The following is an 18,325-nucleotide window of genomic DNA, read 5'->3' as shown; positions in this document are numbered from 1 at the left end:
ATGATAATCCAGTCATCTACTCTGCAGTGTCGTGAATAACCTTGCTCTGATACCACCTGATATAAACCGAACCTCGTTGGCGAGATCCGATTTGTTGTTGTGGCCCGATCTTTCACGACACTCCACCACCAATAGCAGCAACCTCTCGCCCGCGTACACGATGTACACGAAATAGAGGATTTGAACCTTGCGGCTCAGCACGAGAAAACCAATCTCGACGACGGTACTCACGCACAAAACAATTCCCTCAAAAAGAAATCGCAACACAAAGGTTTTCTAAAGCTTCCTCCAAAACTTAGGGGTTTTTAGACAGCTTTCCCCAAAACTCGATACGGGTATTTACCCTAAAAACACATCGTGTCTATTCATAAAAATAACCTCCTTTTACATGGCTGAAGCCTGACCTTTTTATAGGCGACGCTAACCTATGCAAACCGACTAAGGAAAACCAATCTAACCGGACTCTCTCTGTCCTCTATCCAAACTAATTAAAATTTACCTAATTAATTATCAGGCAACTTTGATCTCTTCCAAGGGTGCCCCCCAGCCAACAGGGCACAAGGAAAGAAAATCAGACACGTCAAAAGTCCTCGAGGCATCTTCACGTGTCTTCTCTTTGCGTGGTAGAAAAATAAATAGATTTTTATTTTTTATCTGGTGGACCGAACCAGTTAAATCAGAGTCTGCTTGAGTCCTTGAATCATCGTAGGTTTCTTTTTCTTTCTCTAACGTGACACAAGGACATCCATTAGAGTAATTACCCCAGCATGCATGATTGCATGTACGTGCAACTATAACATCCAGACCAAGGTATCCAAAATATATGTACGTGTATGTCTTGTCCCCAAACATGTCCTTATATATATTTTTACTGATACAAACACAACCTCTTTAGCTGGGCCTGATGGATACAAGTTTTGGCAACTAGCTTTTCCTTAATTGTCGTGGCTGTAACAATATCCACTACTGTAGTTAAATTATGCGTGGTCATATCACATCGTCGCGGTCGGCGAAGCACAGAGCCGTCGTGCCATCCCCGCGGCCATCGAAGCATGATGTTGCAACATCATCGAAGTAGCCAGGTTGCCATCGTAGCATCGCTGCACCTGTTGAAGCACCCGCCGCCGCCATCGAAGCACGCCATCGTCACATCATTAAAGTAGTCAGGTTGTCGTCATAGCATCACTGCAACCGTCAAAGCACGCCGCAGTCGTCAAAGCGAGTCGTCGCAACATCATTGAAGCAGTCGGGCTGCTGGCATAACATCATCGAAGTAGTCGGGTTGTCATCATAGCATAGTCGCGGCCGCCGAAGCACAGAGCCGTCGTGCCATAGTGGCCCTCGAAGCATGTCGTCAAAACATCGTCGCGTTCCGGCAACCTTGAGGTAACATAGAGACACTCCCATAACACCAGCTTCCGGCACGCCTCGCATCACGATGGTGGACCCTTTGCAGACCAGATATGCTATGTTGCAAGGTCAACCGCCGTTGTTTTCTGTTTTTTGCAAAGTTGGCCGTGCGATGCTGCAAAGCTTGTTCCATCTAGTGGAAAAGAAATCTGAAAACATGGCTTTCTGGTCTATTTGTTGATGTGACTGTTAAAACATGGCATCTTAGTTTAACGATACTTTTGCAACAGTCTATGTGATTTATATAAAATATTGAATTATTTTTCATTGTTTTTCTGTATTTTTTTGTTGTTGCGATAACTGGTATGTTTAATTGCAAAAATACAACCAAGTTTTTGCAGCATTGACCAGAGCACTGTGGTGGAAAGCGACAGGTGCATGTAAAGTGTTGCCGCGACAAGTCACGACCAGAAGAAAGTGTTAGAAGGGAGAGAGAGGATTGGTGGAATAGTTCGTTGTATTGCTTGAGCCTCGTGGGCATATATGTAGGAGTACAAGGTCGTCTGGGAGTACAAGGCAAGGTGGAATAAATCCTACGCCATCCTATGTTTCCATAATAACAATGATACTCAACATCCCCCTGCCGTCACAACGGTAGCGACGCAGACGGTGAGACTGGAGAAGAATCCGAAGGCAAGCCGATGGACACCCCCCACAGTCGTAACGGTTGATGCATCGCGGAGTCGTGGCTGGAGTGAAAGCCGACAAGGTTGCTCAAGCATGGCGGTAGCCCTTTGTGCCATTTGTCGGGGTAGCCGAGAGCGTAGGTGGTGTAGCCGTAGTCGAGGTAGCCGTGCGAAGAACGGCGTTGTCGAGTCTGTGGTCGCCGGTGTCGAGGTAGTCGTCGTGGAGCCGCAAAAGAAGAGCAGCGGCGGCGGCCTAAGGAGGCGACGACGGCGGCTAGAGAAGGAGCATCAGGGGGGCCACACCCTGTCCATGAGGGTGCAGGGCGCTGTTGGAAATATGCCCTAGAGGCAATAATAAAAGTATTATTATATTTCATTGTTCATGGTAATTGTCTTTTATTCATGCTATAACTGTATTATCCGGAAATCGTAATACACGTGTGAATACTTAGACCACACAATGTCCCTGGTAAGCCTCTAGTTGACCAGCTCGTTGTGATCAACAGATAGTCATGGTTTCCTGACTATGGACATTGGATGTCGTTGATAACGGGATCACATCATTAGGAGAATGATGTGATGGACAAGACCCAATCCTAAGCATAGCATAAAAGATCGTGTAGTTCGTTTTGCTAGAGCTTTGCAAGTGTCAAGTATCTCTTCCTTCGACCATGAGATCGTGTAAATCCCGGATACCGTAAGAGTGCCTTGGGTGTATCAAACGTCACAACGTAACTGGGTGACTATAAAGGTGCATTACAGGTATCTCCGAAAGTAGCTGTTGGGTTGACACGGATCGAGACTGGGATTTGTCACTCCGTATGACGGAGAGGTATCTCTGGGCCCACTCGGTAATGCATCATCATATTGAGCTCAATGTGACCAAGGTGTTGGACACGGGATCATGCATTACGGTACGAGTAAAGTGACTTGCCGGAAACGAGACTGAACAAGGTATTGGGATACCGACGATCGAGTCTCGGGCAAGTAACATACCGATTGACAAAGGGAATTGCATACAGGGTTTGATCGAATCCTCGACATAGTGGTTCATCCGATGACAACATCGAGGAGCATGTGGGAGCCATCATGGGTATCCAGATCCCGCTGATGGTTATTGACTGAGAGAGTCTCGGTCATGTCTGCATGTCTCCCGAACCCGTAGGGTCTACACACTTAAGGTTCAGTTACGCTAGGGTTATAGGGATATGTATATGCAGTAACCCAAATGTTGTTCGGAGTCCCGGATGAGATCCCGGACGTCACGAGGAGTTCCGGAATGGTCCGGAGGTAAAGATTTATATATGGGAAGTCCTGTTTCGGGCATCGGGACAAGTTTCGGGGTTATCGGTATTGTACCGGGACCACCGGAAGGGTCCCGGGGGTCCACCGGGTGGGTCCACCTGTCCCGGGGGGCAACATGGGCTGTAGGGGGTGCGCCTTGGCCTAATGGGCCAAGGGCACCAGCCCCACATTGGCCCATGCGCCTAGGGTTTAAGGGGGCAAGAGTCCTAGGAGGGTAAGGCACCTCCTAGGTGCCTTGGGGGGAGGGAAAACCCCCCTTGGCCGCCGCACCCCCTAGGAGATTGGATCTCCTAGGGCCGGCCACCCCCCCTTGGCACCCCTATATATAGTGGGGGAGAGGAGGGACTTCATACCTGAACGCCCTGGCCTTTGGTTGCCTCCTTCTCCCTCCCCAACACCTCCTCCACCTCCATAGTGCTTAGCGAAGCTCTGCCGGAGTACTGCAGCTCCATCAACACCACGCCGTCGTGCTGCTGCTGGTGCCATCTCCCTCAACCTCTCCTCCCTTCCTTGCTGGATCAAGAAGGAGGAGACGTGGCTGTTCCGTACGTGTGTTGAACGCGGAGGTGCCGTCCGTTTGGCGCTGGTCATCGGTGATTTGGATCACGTCGAGTACGACTACATCATCACCTTGCAAGCTTCCGCACGCGATCTACAAGTGGTATGTAGATGCAAACTCTCTCCCTAGACTCGTTGCTTAGATGAACTCATAGATGGATCTTGGTGAAACCGTAGGAAATTTTTTAATTTTCTGCAACGTTCCCCAACAGTGGCATCATGAGCTAGGTCTATGCGTAGTTCTCTTTGCACGAGTAGAACACAACTTTGTTGTGGGCGTGGATTTGTCATCTTACTTGCCTCTACTAGTCTTTTCTTGCTCAACGGTATTGTGGGATGAAGCGGCCCGGACCAACCTTACACGTACACTTACGTGAGACCGGTTCCACCGACTGACATGCACAAGTTGCATAAGGTGGCTGGCGGGTGTGTGTCTCTCCCACCTTAGTTGGAGCGGAATCGATGAACAGGGCCCTTATGAAGGGTAAATAGAAGTTGACAAAATCACGTTGTGGTGATTCGTAGGTAAGAAAACGTTCTTGCTAGAACCCAATTGCAGCCACGTAAAAGATGCAACAACAATTAGAGGACGTCTAACTAGTTTTTGCAGCGATTGATCATGTGATGTGATATGGCCAGAAGTTGTGATGAATGATGAATTGTGATGTATGAGATCATGTTCTTTGTAATAGGATTCACGACTTGCATGTCGATGAGTATGACAACCGGCAGGAGCCATAGGAGTTGTCATTATTTTTTGTATGACCTGCGTGTCATTGAATAACGTCATGTAAACTACTTTACTTTATTGCTAAACGTTAGTCATAGAAGTAGAAGTAGTCGTTGGCGTGACAACTTCATGAAGACACGATGATGGAGATCATGATGATGGAGATCATGGCGTGACAACTTCATGAAGACCCAAGCCTGAGACTGAGTGCTTTTATTGCAAGGGGAAGGGTCACTGGAAGCGGAACTGCCCCAAATACTTAGCGGATAAGAAGGCCGGCAACACCAAAGGTATATTTGATATACATGTGATTGATGTGTACCTTACCAGTACTCGTAGTAACTCCTGGGTATTTGATACCGGTGCCGTTGCTCATATTTGTAACTCACAGCAGGAGCTGCGGAATAAACGGAGACTGGCGAAGGACGAGGTGACGATGCGCGTCGGGAATGGTTCCAGAGTCGATGTGATCACCGTCGGCACGCTGCCTCTACATTTACCTACGGGATTAGTTTTGAACCTTAATAATTGTTATTTAGTGCCAAGTTTGAGCATGAACATTGTATCTGGATCTCGTTTAATACGAGATGGCTACTCATTTAAGTCTGAGAATAATGGTTGTTCGATTTATATGAGAGATATGTTTTATGGTCATGCTCCGATGGTCAATGGTTTATTCTTAATGAATCTCGAGCGTAATATTACACATGTTCATAGTGTAGATGCCAAAAGATTTAAAGTTGATAACGATAGTCCCACATACTTGTGGCACTGCCGCCTTGGTCACATTGGTGTCAAGCGCATGAAGAAGCTCCATGCCGATGGACTTTTAGAGTCTCTTGATTATGAATCGTTTGACACATGCGAACCATGCCTCTTAGGTAAAATGACAAAGACTCCGTTCTCCAGAACAATGGAGCGAGCAACCAACTTGTTGGAAATCATACATACCGATGTGTGCGGTCCAATGAGCGTTGAGGCTCGCGGAGGATATTGTTATGTTCTCACTCTCACAGATGACTTGAGTAGATATGGGTATGTCTACTTAATGAAACACAAGTCTGAGACCTTTGAAAAGTTCAAGGAATTTCAGAATGAGGTGGAGAATCAACGTGACCGAAAGATAAAATTCTTACGATCAGATCGTGGAGGAGAATACTTAAGTCACGAATTTGGTACACACTTAAAGAAATGTGGAATCGTTTCACAGCTCACGCCGCCTGGAACACCTCAGCGAAACGGTGTGTCCGAACGTCGTAATCGCACTCTATTGGATATGGTGCGGTCTATGATGTCTCTTACCGATTTACCGCTATCATTTTGGGGATACGCTCTAGAGACAGCTACATTCACTTTAAATAGGGCACCGTCTAAATCCGTTGAGACGACACCATATGAATTATGGTTTGGAAAGAAACCTAAGCTGTCGTTTCTAAAAGTTTGGGGATGCGAAGCTTATGTCAAGAAACTTTAACCTGAAAAGCTCGAACCCAAGTCGGAAAAATGCGTATTCATAGGATACCCTAAGGAAACTATAGGGTATACCTTCTACTTAAGATCCGAAGGCAAGATCTTTGTTGCCAAGAACGGATGCTTTCTAGAAAAAGAGTTTCTCTCGAAAGAAGTAAGTGGGAGGAAAGTAGAACTCGATGAAGTACTACCTCTTGAGCGGGATAGTGACGCAGCACAGGAAACCGTTCCTGTGATGCCCACACCAACTGAAGAGGAAAACCATGATAATGATCAAAGTACTTCGGATCAAGTTACTGCTGAACTTCGTAGGTCCACAAGGACACGTTCCGCACCAGAGTGGTACGGCAACCCTGTCCTGGAAATCATGTTGTTAGACAACAATGAACCTTCGAACTATGAAGAAGCAATGGCGGGCCCGGATTCCAACAAATGGCTTGAAGCCATGAAATCCGAGATAGAATCCATGTATGAAAACAAAGTATGGACTTTGACAGACTTGCCCGATGATCGGCGAGCGATAGAAAACAAATGGATCTTTAAGAAGAAGACGGACGCGGATGGTAATGTTACCATCTATAAAGCTCGACTTGTCGCTAAGGGTTATCGACAGGTTCAAGGGATTGACTACGACAAGACATTCTCTCTCGTAGCGAAGCTAAAGTCCGTCCGAATCATGTTAGCAATTGCCGCATACTATGATTATGAGATATGGCAGATGGACGTCAAAACAGCATTCCTTAACGGGCATCTTAAGGAAGAACTGTATATGATGCAGCCGGAAGGTTTTGTCGATCCTCGGAACGCTAACAAAGTATGCAAGCTCCAGCGATCCATTTATGGACTGGTGCAAGCATCTCGGAGTTGGAACATTCGCTTTGATGAGATGATCAAAGCGTTTGGGTTTATGCAGACTTATGGAGAAGCCTGCGTTTACAAGAAAGTGAGTGGGAGCTCTGTAGCATTTCTCATATTATATGTAGATGACATACTCTTGATGGGAAATAATATAGAATTTCTGGACAGCATTAAGGCCTACTTGAATAAGTGTTTTTCAATGAAGGACCTTGGAGAAGCTGCTTATATATTAGGCATCAAGATCTATAGAGATAGATCGAGACGCCTCATAGGTCTTTCACAAAGCACATACCTTGATAAGATTTTGAAGAGGTTCAAAATGGATCAGTCCAAGAAGGGGTTCTTGCCTATGTTACAAGGTGTGAGATTGAGCACGGCTCAGTCACCGACCACGGCAAAAGATAAAGAAGAGATGAGTGTCATCCCCTATGCTTCAGCCATAGGATCTATTATGTATGCCATGCTGTGTACCAGACCCGATGTAAACCTTGCCGTAAGTTTGGTAGCAAGATACCAAAGTAATCCCGGCAAGGAACACTGGACAGCGGTCAAGAATATCCTGAAGTACCTGAAAAGGACGAAGGACATGTTTCTCGTTTATGGAAGAGACGAAGAGCTCGTCGTAAAGGGTTACGTCGACGCTAGCTTCGACTCAGATCTGGATGACTCTAAGTCACAAACCGGATACGTGTATATGTTGAATGGTGGAGCAGTAAGCTGGTGCAGCTGCAAGCAGAGCGTCGTGGCGGGATCTACGTGTGAAGCGGAGTACATGGCAGCCTCGGAGGCAGCGCATGAAGCGATTTGGGTGAAGGAGTTCATCACTGACCTAGGAGTCATACCCAATGCGTCGGGGCCGATCAAACTCTTCTGTGACAACACTGGAGCTATTGCCCTCGCCAAGGAGCCCAGGTTTCACAAGAAGACCAGGCACATCAAGCGTCATTTCAACTCCATCCGTGAAAATGTTCAAGATGGAGACATAGAGATTTGCAAAGTGCACACGGATCTGAATGTCGCAGATCCACTGACTAAACCTCTCTCGCGTGCAAAACATGATCAACACCAGAACTCTATGGGTGTTCGATTCATCACAATGTAACTAGATTGGTGACTCTAGTGCAAGTGGGAGACTATTGGAAATATGCCCTAGAGGCAATAATAAAAGTATTATTATATTTCAATGTTCATGATAAATGTCTTTTATTCATGCTATAACTGTATTATCCGGAAATCGTAATACACGTGTGAATACTTAGACCACAATATGTCCTTGGTGAGCCTCTAGTTGACTAGCTCGTTGTGATCAACAGATAGTCATAGTTTCCTGACTATGGACATTGGATGTCGTTGATAACGGGATCACATCATTAGGAGAATGATGTGATGGACAAGACCCAATCCTAAGCATAGCATAAAAGATCGTGTAGTTCGTTTTGCTAGAGCTTTGCCAGTGTCAAGTATCTCTTCCTTCGACCATGAGATCGTGTAACTCCCAGATACCGTAAGAGTGCCTTGGGTGTATCAAACGTCACAACGTAACTGGGTGACTATAAAGGTGCATTACAGGTATCTCCGAAAGTATCTGTTGGGTTGACACGGATCGAGACTGGGATTTGTCACTCCGTATGACGGAGAGGTATCTCTGGGCCCACTCGGTAATGCATCATCATAATGAGCTCAATGTGACCAAGGTGTTGGACACGGGATCATGCATTACGGTACGAGTAAAGTGACTTGCCGGTAACGAGACTGAACAAGGTATTGGGATACCAACGATCGAGTCTCGGGCAAGTAACGTACCGATTGACAAAGGGAATTGCATACAGGGTTTGATCGAATCCTCGACATAGTGGTTCATCCGATGACAACATCGAGGAGCATGTGGGAGCCATCATGGGTATCCAGATCCCGCTGATGGTTATTGACTGAGAGAGTCTCGGTCATGTCTGCATGTCTCCCGAACCCGTAGGGTCTACACACTTAAGGTTCAGTTACGCTAGGGTTATAGGGATATGTATATGCAGTAACCCAAATGTTGTTCGGAGTCCCGGATGAGATCCCGGACGTCACGAGGAGTTCCGGAATGGTCCGGAGGTAAAGATTTATATATGGGAAGTCCTGTTTCGGGCATCGGGACAAGTTTCGGGGTTATCGGTATTGTACCGGGACCACCGGAAGGGTCCCGGGGGTCCACCGGGTGGGTCCACCTGTCCCGGGGGGCAACATGGGCTGTAGGGGGTGCGCCTTGGCCTAATGGGCCAAGGGCACCAGCCCCACATTGGCCCATGCGCCTAGGTTTTAAGGGGGCAAGAGTCCTAGGAGGGTAAGGCACCTCCTAGGTGCCTTGGGGGGAGGGAAAACCCCCCTTGGACGCCGCACCCCCTAGGAGATTGGATCTCCTAGGGCCGTCCACCCCCCCTTGGAACCCCTATATATAGTGGGGGAGAGGAGGGACTTCATACCTGAACGCCCTGGCCTTTGGTTGCCTCCTTCTCCCTCCCCAACACCTCCTCCACCTCCATAGTGCTTAGCGAAGCTCTGCCGGAGTACTGCAGCTCCATCAACACCACGCCGTCGTGCTGCTGCTGGTGCCATCTCCCTCAACCTCTCCTCCCTTCCTTGCTGGATCAAGAAGGAGGAGACGTGGCTGTTCCGTACGTGTGTTGAACGCGGAGGTGCCGTCCGTTTGGCGCTGGTCATCGGTGATTTGGATCACGTCGAGTACGACTACATCATCACCTTGCAAGCTTCCGCACGCGATCTACAAGTGGTATGTAGATGCAAACTCTCTCCCTAGACTCGTTGCTTAGATGAACTCATAGATGGATCTTGGTGAAACCGTAGGAAAATTTTTAATTTTCTGCAACGTTCCCCAACAGGCGCCCCCTGGGGCCAGCCCCCTGCCTCGTGGGCCCCCTAGGACTTCATGATGCTCACCGCCGTGCGTGAGTAATCCCATCGTAGGATTGCTGGACGATGATGAGTTGGATGAGATTTACCATGTAATCGAGTTAGTTTTGTTAGGGTTTTATCCCTAATATCCATTATGTTCTAAGACTGATGTTGCTATGACTTTGCCATGCTTAATGCTTGTCACTAGGTCCCGAGTGCCATGATTTCAGATCTGAAGCTATTATGTTTTCATGAATATATGTGAGTTCTTGATCCTATCTTGCAAGCCAATAGTCACCTACTATGTGTTATGATCCGGCAACCCCGAAGTGACAATAATCGGGACCACTCCCGGTCTTGACCGTAGTTTGAGGAGTTCATGTATTCACTAAGTGTTAAAGCTTTTGTCTGGTACTCTATTAAAAGGAGGCCTTAATATCCCTTAGTTTCCAATAGGACCCCGTTGCCACGGGAGGGTAGGACAAAAGATGCCATGCAAGTTCTTTTCCATAAGCATGTATGACAATATTCGGAATACATGCCTACATTACATTGATGAACTGGAGCTAGTTCTGTGTCACCCTATGTTATAACTGTTGCATGAGGAATCACATCCGACATAATTATCCATCATTGATCCATTGCCTACGAGCTTTTCACATATTGATCTTTGCTTAGTTACTTTTCCACCGCCACTATTACGATTACTACAAAACTGCTACTGTCACTTTTGCCACCATTACTGTTACTTCCATATTACTTTGCTACTAAATATTTTGCTGCAGATATTAAGTCTTTCAGGTGGGTTAAATTGACAACTCAGCTGCTAATACTTAAGAATATTCTTTGGCTTCCCTTGTGTCGAATCAATAAATTTGGGTTGAATACTCTACCCTCGAAAACTGTTGCGATCCCCTATACTTGTGAGTTATCAAGACTATTTTCTAGCGCCATTGCCGGGGACCATAGCTCTATTCTTTGAGTCACTTAGGATTTATATCTGTTGATCACAATGAGGAACTTGAAAGATGAAAGAACCAAGATTTTTCCCTCAACTACGAGGGAAGGTAAGGAAATGCCATCTAGCTCTACACTTGATTCATCTTTTGTTTTGAGTAAACTTGCGACATCTTGCTACCTCTTGAGCATGCGTTGGTTTTTCCCTTTAAGAGGAAAGGGTGATGCAGCAAAGTAGCATAAGTATTTCCCTTAGTTTTTGAGAATCAAGGTATCAATCCAGTAGGAGGCTCCTCAAAAGTCCCACGCACCTACACAAACAAATAAGAACCTCACAACGAACGCGATAAAGGGGTTGTCAATCCCTTCACGGTAACTTGCGAAAGTGAGATCTGATAGAGATAATAAGATAAGATAAATATTTTTGGTATTTTTATGATATAGATTGGAAAGTAAAAGATGCTAATAAAAGATAAATGAAAACTTATATGATAAAAGATAGACCCGGGGGCCATAGGTTTCACTAGTGGCTTCTCTCAAGATAGCATAAGTATTACGGTGGGTGACCAAATTACTGTCGAGCAATTGATAGAAAAGTGCATAGTTATGAGATTATCTAGGCATGATCATGTATATAGGCATCACGTCCGCAACAAGTAGATCGAAATGATTCTGCATCTACTATTATTACTCCACATATCGACCGACTCCTGCCTGCATCTAGAGTATTAAGTTCAAGAAGAACAGAGTAACACATTAAGAAAGATAACATGATGTAGAGGGATAAACTCATGCAATATGATATAAACCCCATCTTTTTGTCCTCGATGGCAACAATAAAATACGTGCCTTGCTGCCCCTGCTGTCACTGGGAAAGGACACCGCAAGATTGAACCCAAAGCTAAGCACTTCTCCCATAGCAAGAAAGATCAATCTAGTAGGCCAAACCAAACTGATAATTCGAAGAGACTTGCAAAGATAACTTAATCACACATAAAAGAATTCAGAGGAGATTCAAATATTTCTCATAGATAAACTTGATCATAAACCCACAATTCATCGGATCTTGACAAACACACTGCAAAAAGAGTTGCATCGAATAGATCTCCAAGAAGATCGAGGAGAACTTTGTATTGAGATTCAAAGAGAGATAAGAAGCCATCTAGCTAATAACTATGGACCCGAAGGTCTATGGTAAACTACTCACAACTCATCGAAGAGGCCCTGGAGATGATGTAGAGGCTCTCCGTGGTCGATTCCCCCTCCGGCGGAGCGCCGGCGAAGGCTCCAAGATGGGATCTCGTGGATACAGAAGGTTGCGGCGGTGGAATTAGGTTTCCGTGGTGCTCCCCGATGTTTTCAGGGTACGGGAGTATATATAGGCGAAGGAATTACGTCGGTGGAGCAACGAGGGGCCCACGAGGGTGGGGGCGCGCCCACTCCCAGGGGGCGCCCCGGGCACCCTCGTGGCCGCCTTGTTTTTTGCTTGACATCCACTCCAAGTCTCCTGGTTGGCATTTGTTCCAAAAAAGATCGCTCCAGAAGGTTTCATTCCGTTTGGACTCCGTTTGATATTCCTTTTCTTCGAAACACTGAAATAGGCACACAAAAAACAACAATTCGGGTTGGGCCTCCGGCTAGTAGGTTAGTCCCAAGAATGATATAAAAGTGTAAATTAAAGCCCATAAACATCCAAAGCAGGTAATATAATAGCATGGAACGATAAAAAATTATAGATACGTTGGAGACATATCAAGCATCCCCAAGCTTAATTCCTGCTCGTCCTCAAGTCACTACTGGAATCAGCTACTTTGCCATCTGCCAACTCTTTGCCATCAGCTACCGAAAAGCAGACGTCAAAGAAACGACAGACGGTAAAGAAGCTCTTTGCCATTGGCCGGCTCTTTGCCGTCAGCCAGCTGACGGCAAAGACTGACGGCAAAGAATCTTTGCCGTCAGCTGGCTGACGACAAAGAGAGAGGTGGCCCCCATCCCCGCCCGTTTAGGGAAAACTTAATGCCCCACCTCTTTGCCGTCTGCTAGCAGACGACAAAGAGAGATAAAGGCGGACGACAAAGAGCGGCGGAAGGCAAAGAGAAGAGTAACTAACGGACGCCACCCCCCGCCCGTTACTCTCTCTTCTCTTCCTCTCTCCTCCCCGATGCCCCGCCCTAGCTAGATCCACCGCCGCCCCCGCTGTCCGTCGCCGCCCCTGCCCCCTGGCACCGCCTCCGCCCCGCCGCCCGGCGCCGCCCCTACCGCCCGGCGCCGCCCCTTCCCCCGCACCCGCTTGGCCCGTCGCCCCACCACCCCTCCGCCCCCACCCCACCCGCCGACGCCCCGTCGCCCCACCACCCCTCCGCCACCCGCTGCCCCCGCCATCGCCCCCGCTTTCCCCGTCGCCCCACCACCCCTCCGCCCCCACCCCACCCGCCGACACCCCGTCGCCCAGCGCCGCCCGGTGCCCTCCCCCCCGCGTCGGCCGTCCCATTGCTCCGGTGAGGGACTACTTCTTTTTTTTTCATTTTTTGCTGTTTAATTGTTAGTGCTAGATTGTGTTAGTGTTAGTGTTAGAAAAGAATTAGAAGAAGTAGAAGTAGTAGAAGTAGTAGAAGAAGTAGAACAAGAAGAAAAGACAAGAAGTAGAAAAAAGATGCAAAAAGAAAAAGAAGAAAAGAAGTAGAAGAAAAAGAAAGGAAGAAAAGAAAAGAAGTAGAAAAAAGATGAAAAAAGAAGAAGAAGAAAAGAAGTAGAAGAAGTAGAAGAAGAAGAAAAGAAGAAACGAAAAGAAGTAAAAAAGTAGAAAAAAATGAAAGAAGAAGAAGAAGAAAGGAAAGAAGAAGAAGAAGAGAAAGAAAGAAGAAGAAGGATAGAAGGAAACACCCCGACCCCCTAACCCCGACACCACACCCCGACCCCCTGACCCCCCTGACCCCGACACCCCGACCCCCTGACCCCTGACCCCGACACCCCAACACCGACACCACACCCTGCACCCGACACGACACCCAGACACCCCGACACCCGACCCCCCAACCCCGAAACAGCACCCCGACCCCGACACGGCACCCCGACACCGACACGACACCCCGACCCCGACACCTCCTGAAAAGGTGGTCTTTGGCCTTCCAGAGGCCGACGGGGTCATATATTTGTGAATTATTAGTTAGGTCATATATTTTTCGATTTTGTTATGAAAAACATCATATATAATTGTGTTGATCGGGTAGATTTAAATGTGCAGTTGTTTCATCGCTGCGAGGTTTGGTGTTCGACGACCTCGCCGTGCGTTTGACAAGCTCTGCCCCTTCGTTCGTGGGTGAGCACAAATGACATGTCCTCCTCCCCCATTAATTATTTGCTTTGTTCCGGTGTTCGTGCCGATGAAATTTGATAGCTAGCTATATATGTGTCTTGAATCATCAGTATGCGTAACCAATATGTGTCTCCCGTTCGAAAGCGTCATAGTTATAAATATGCATGCATTTGCATATTTATAACCTGGATTCTTCTGAATTGTCCAACATTATCCATGGATAACCCTAGTATGTGTAGATTGGGTTCGTTTTCCCATATGCTTTGCTCCGGATCCGACGCATAAATTTCATCAGTGCCTCCCCTGTTGTTCTCCGGGTACACATCCTCTCTGTTTATTGCAGAGACGTGTATCAGGAGAACAGCGGGGAGGTGCTGCCGAAATTTTGCGTCAGATCCGGAGCATAGCATGGGAAAATGAACCCAATCCACACATACTCGGGTGGGATTAGGACCTATCATTACCTATTAGAGTGTAGGTTGCATGGACGTAATAAAATTGACAAAGTAGATCAACTGATGAATATATACATGGTGAATTATATATATAATTGTTGTGTGTCCAGTAGCTCTGAAAGTCAAGATAAGTGATCGTGCGTGGATGTATACCGGTCACACTGGTCAGAACAAATGGAGCGCTGAATGGTTCACAAAAACCAAGGGGTTTGTGCAAGCCGCATTTGCAAATGGCCAGAGGAAAACCTGGTGCCCCTGTTTCTGGTGCGACAATTGGGAAAAGAGGACAGAGGCTGAAATGGGCAAACACCTGCAGAAGAATGGTTTTACGCCCGATTATACGGTGTGGACATTTCATGGTGAGTCTGCCCAACGTGACCGAGCTGAGGTGGATCGTCGTCGCACCGACGAGCATGGTACCGAGATGGAAAACATGGTGCAAGACTATGATGATGCTCAGGATTCGGACGAGGAGATGGAGGAATCTGCAAAGGCCTTCAATGAAATGTTGGAGTCTTCAAAACGTCCGCTCCACGAGCACACTAAGCTTTGTCAGTTGGATGCCATCTCACAAGTAATGGCTCTGAAGGCTCAGTTCAACTTGGGCAGAGAATGCTACGACGCAATCATGACAATATTTGGATGCTTTCTACCCAAAGGCCATGTAATGCCTGCAAATCTATACCAGTCGGACAAAATCCTCCGTGCACTGAAGATGCCCTATGAGAAGATACATGCCTGTGAGAAAGGATGTGCCTTATTTAGGCTTGACTATGCGGACTTGAACTATTGTCCCATTTGCAAGTCTTCCAGGTATATTGTGGTAGACAATGGTATGGGTGAGAAGACACAGACCAAAATCCCCGTTAGTGTTCTTCGGTATATGCCAATCGTACCAAGACTTCAACGTCTTTTCATGGTCGAAGAGACGGCCAGACAGATGACATGGCACAAAACAGGCAAAAGAACCGAACTAGATGCAGATGGGAATCTGATGATGGTACACACATCGGATGGTGTTGCATGGAAAAAGTTTGATGAATTACATGCTGACAAAGCGGCAGATCCGAGGCATCCTCGAGTTGGCACTAGCACGGATGGGTTCAGTGTGTTTGGTATGACGGCAACCCAATACAGTTGTTGGCCCGTATTTTTCTTTCCACTCAATCTCCCCCCCCCCCGACAGATTATGTAAAGAAAGAACATTTTCCTGACGTTGATAATTCCAGGGCCCAACTATCCGGGGAAAAATATGAATGTGTACATGCAGCCGCTTAAGGACGAATTGCAAGAAGCCTGGGATAATGGGTTCAAGACATACGACGCCTATAGCAAACGAAACTTCATAATGCATGTCTGGTACATGTACTCGACGCATGACTTGCCAGCATATGCGCTATTCGTTGGCTGGTGTGTGCATGGAAGGTTCCCGTGCCCCACATGCAAGGGAGCTCTTGAGTTTCGTTGGCTTCAGGCCGGTCGCAAGTTTTCTTGCTTCGACATGCATAGACAGTTCCTGGATCCTCGCCATAAGTTCAGGAAAGACAAGAAGAACTTCATCAGAGGTAGATTTGTAAAAAACTCTGCACCACCTGCGTTGACAGGCCAACAGACCCTGGATCAGTTAAATGCTCTCGAGCCAGATCCAGAGCGTCCAGGGTACTTCAAGGGGTATAATTTTAAGCACGCCTGGACTCACAAAACATGCTATGAAGAAATTTATGGGATAGTTGAAGCAATTTATGAACTTCTATTCTATGGTGAAAACCCACCGAATGTCGTAGTCTTCAAATGTTATTGGTTTCAGCCGAAGGAGACTAGAAGGACTCATGAACATATAGGGCTAGTTGAAATCAACCAAAGCACCCATTTAGATGTTCCTGATGTCTATATTACGGCTCAACAGGCGACCCAAGTATTCTATCTACCGTGGGCCTGCCAAACTAATCCAAATCTGAAAGGTTGGGATGTCGTTTATGAAGTGCCGCCACGTGCTAGACTATCTCCCCCAAAGGAAGAGGATTATGAACCTCACATTAACCCAGACACATATGAAGGAGAATTCTTCCAAGAGAGACGTCTTTCCAAAAAGCGTTTCAAGAACCGCTATACTACACCCCAAAACATTGAAGTAGACAACGACAGTGAATCCCACATCACCCCAGAGGAGGAACAAGAAGAGCCGGAACAAGAAGAGGTTACTGCTGCGGATGACCTGTCAATGCTTGACCGATTACGTAAAGGTGGCCTTCCACATGTTGATGCCACTGAACCTATGAGCCCGTCATTGATTATAGTGATGATGATGATTATGCATTTATTGAAGATACTGATCGAGATTATTAGTAGTGTCAGGTATTCAATTTTTTTATGTTATACTTGATGATGATACACTTAAGTGATATACATATTATTATTCATGTCGGTATTTTTTTTATGTTGTACTAATTTCGTTTACTCTTTGTCATGGCAGGTGTTGAAAGATGGAAGGGGAGCCGACTGAGGCCAAGGACAAACGTGCCCAAATTGAAGGTGTGCCACACCATCAAGGTAGCTCCAGCTTATATCAGTTCGGGCAGAACTGGGTATGTGGTTTGCTTCATGATTAATGCAATTCATTCATCATGCTACCTTGAGACCTTTAATTACTAATTAACTTTGTTTCTCTCTTTCAGGCATGCTACAATAAGACAGATAAGGTGCCAGAGGGGTACGACCTGTATGCCATGGCCCACACTGCCTCTTACAAGCAAGTCAAGGGGAAGGCGAGGAAAGGGGAGGAGTTTAACCCAAGCCAGATTCCCATTGATCCAAAGCAGGTGATGATATCTGGTGGCGGGAGGTCCCGTGGCTCCATAGCCATTGATCTAGAGATTGCTCCTGAGACCACGGTGAGTTTAATTTGAATGGACGTTACTTGCTAGTCTTAACATTTGAGTGTCATCATGCTAACGAAACATTGGAAATGATCTTTGGTGCAGCGTAACTCCAGACAAGCATCACACGATCCTTCTCCAGCTACTGGCACGAGCCAGCCCGCTCCAACACCTCCATGATCAAGGTAAGTTTCTCTAGTTTTTGCTTAACAAATGCATAAAGACCTAGACTTAGCTTTATTTCCTCCAATATGCTTACCTTAATGACCTAGAGTTAGCTTCTTTTCCTCCAAAATGACTTAATAAGCTTACTGACCTCCAAAACCAGCCATTTTACCTAAGTTAGCTCTAAAACGATCTATACTTAGCTTTGTTTCCTCCAAAATGACCTAAGTTAGTTATAATATGCTTAGTTAACTAGGTTTGCCCAATAATGACATGTAGTTAGCTTACTTATGTAAAAAACGGCATAATTAGCTTAGTTAGCTCATAAACGATCTATTTTACCTAAGTTAGCTCTAAAATGACCCATTTTACCTTAGTTAGCTCATAAATGATCCATTTTACCCAAGTTAGCTTTAAAATGACCCATTTTACATAGATTATCTCCAAAATGATCTATTTTACCTAGATTATCTCCAAAATGATCCATTTTACCTACATTAGCTCTAAAATGACCCATTTTACCTACGTTAGCTCCAAAATAACCCATTTTACCTATGTTAGCTCCAAAATGACCCATTTTACCTACGTTAGCTCCAAAATGACCCATCTTACCTACGTTAGCTCTAAAATGACCCATTTTACCCGTGGTAGCTCCAAAAAGACCCATTTTACCTACGTTAGCTCCAAAATGACCCATTTTACCT

The sequence above is a fragment of the Triticum aestivum genome, chromosome 2B (assembly GCF_018294505.1).
Source record: "Triticum aestivum cultivar Chinese Spring chromosome 2B, IWGSC CS RefSeq v2.1, whole genome shotgun sequence".
Classification (NCBI taxonomy): Eukaryota; Viridiplantae; Streptophyta; class Magnoliopsida; order Poales; family Poaceae; genus Triticum; species Triticum aestivum.
This window is presented reverse-complemented; position numbering follows the sequence as displayed.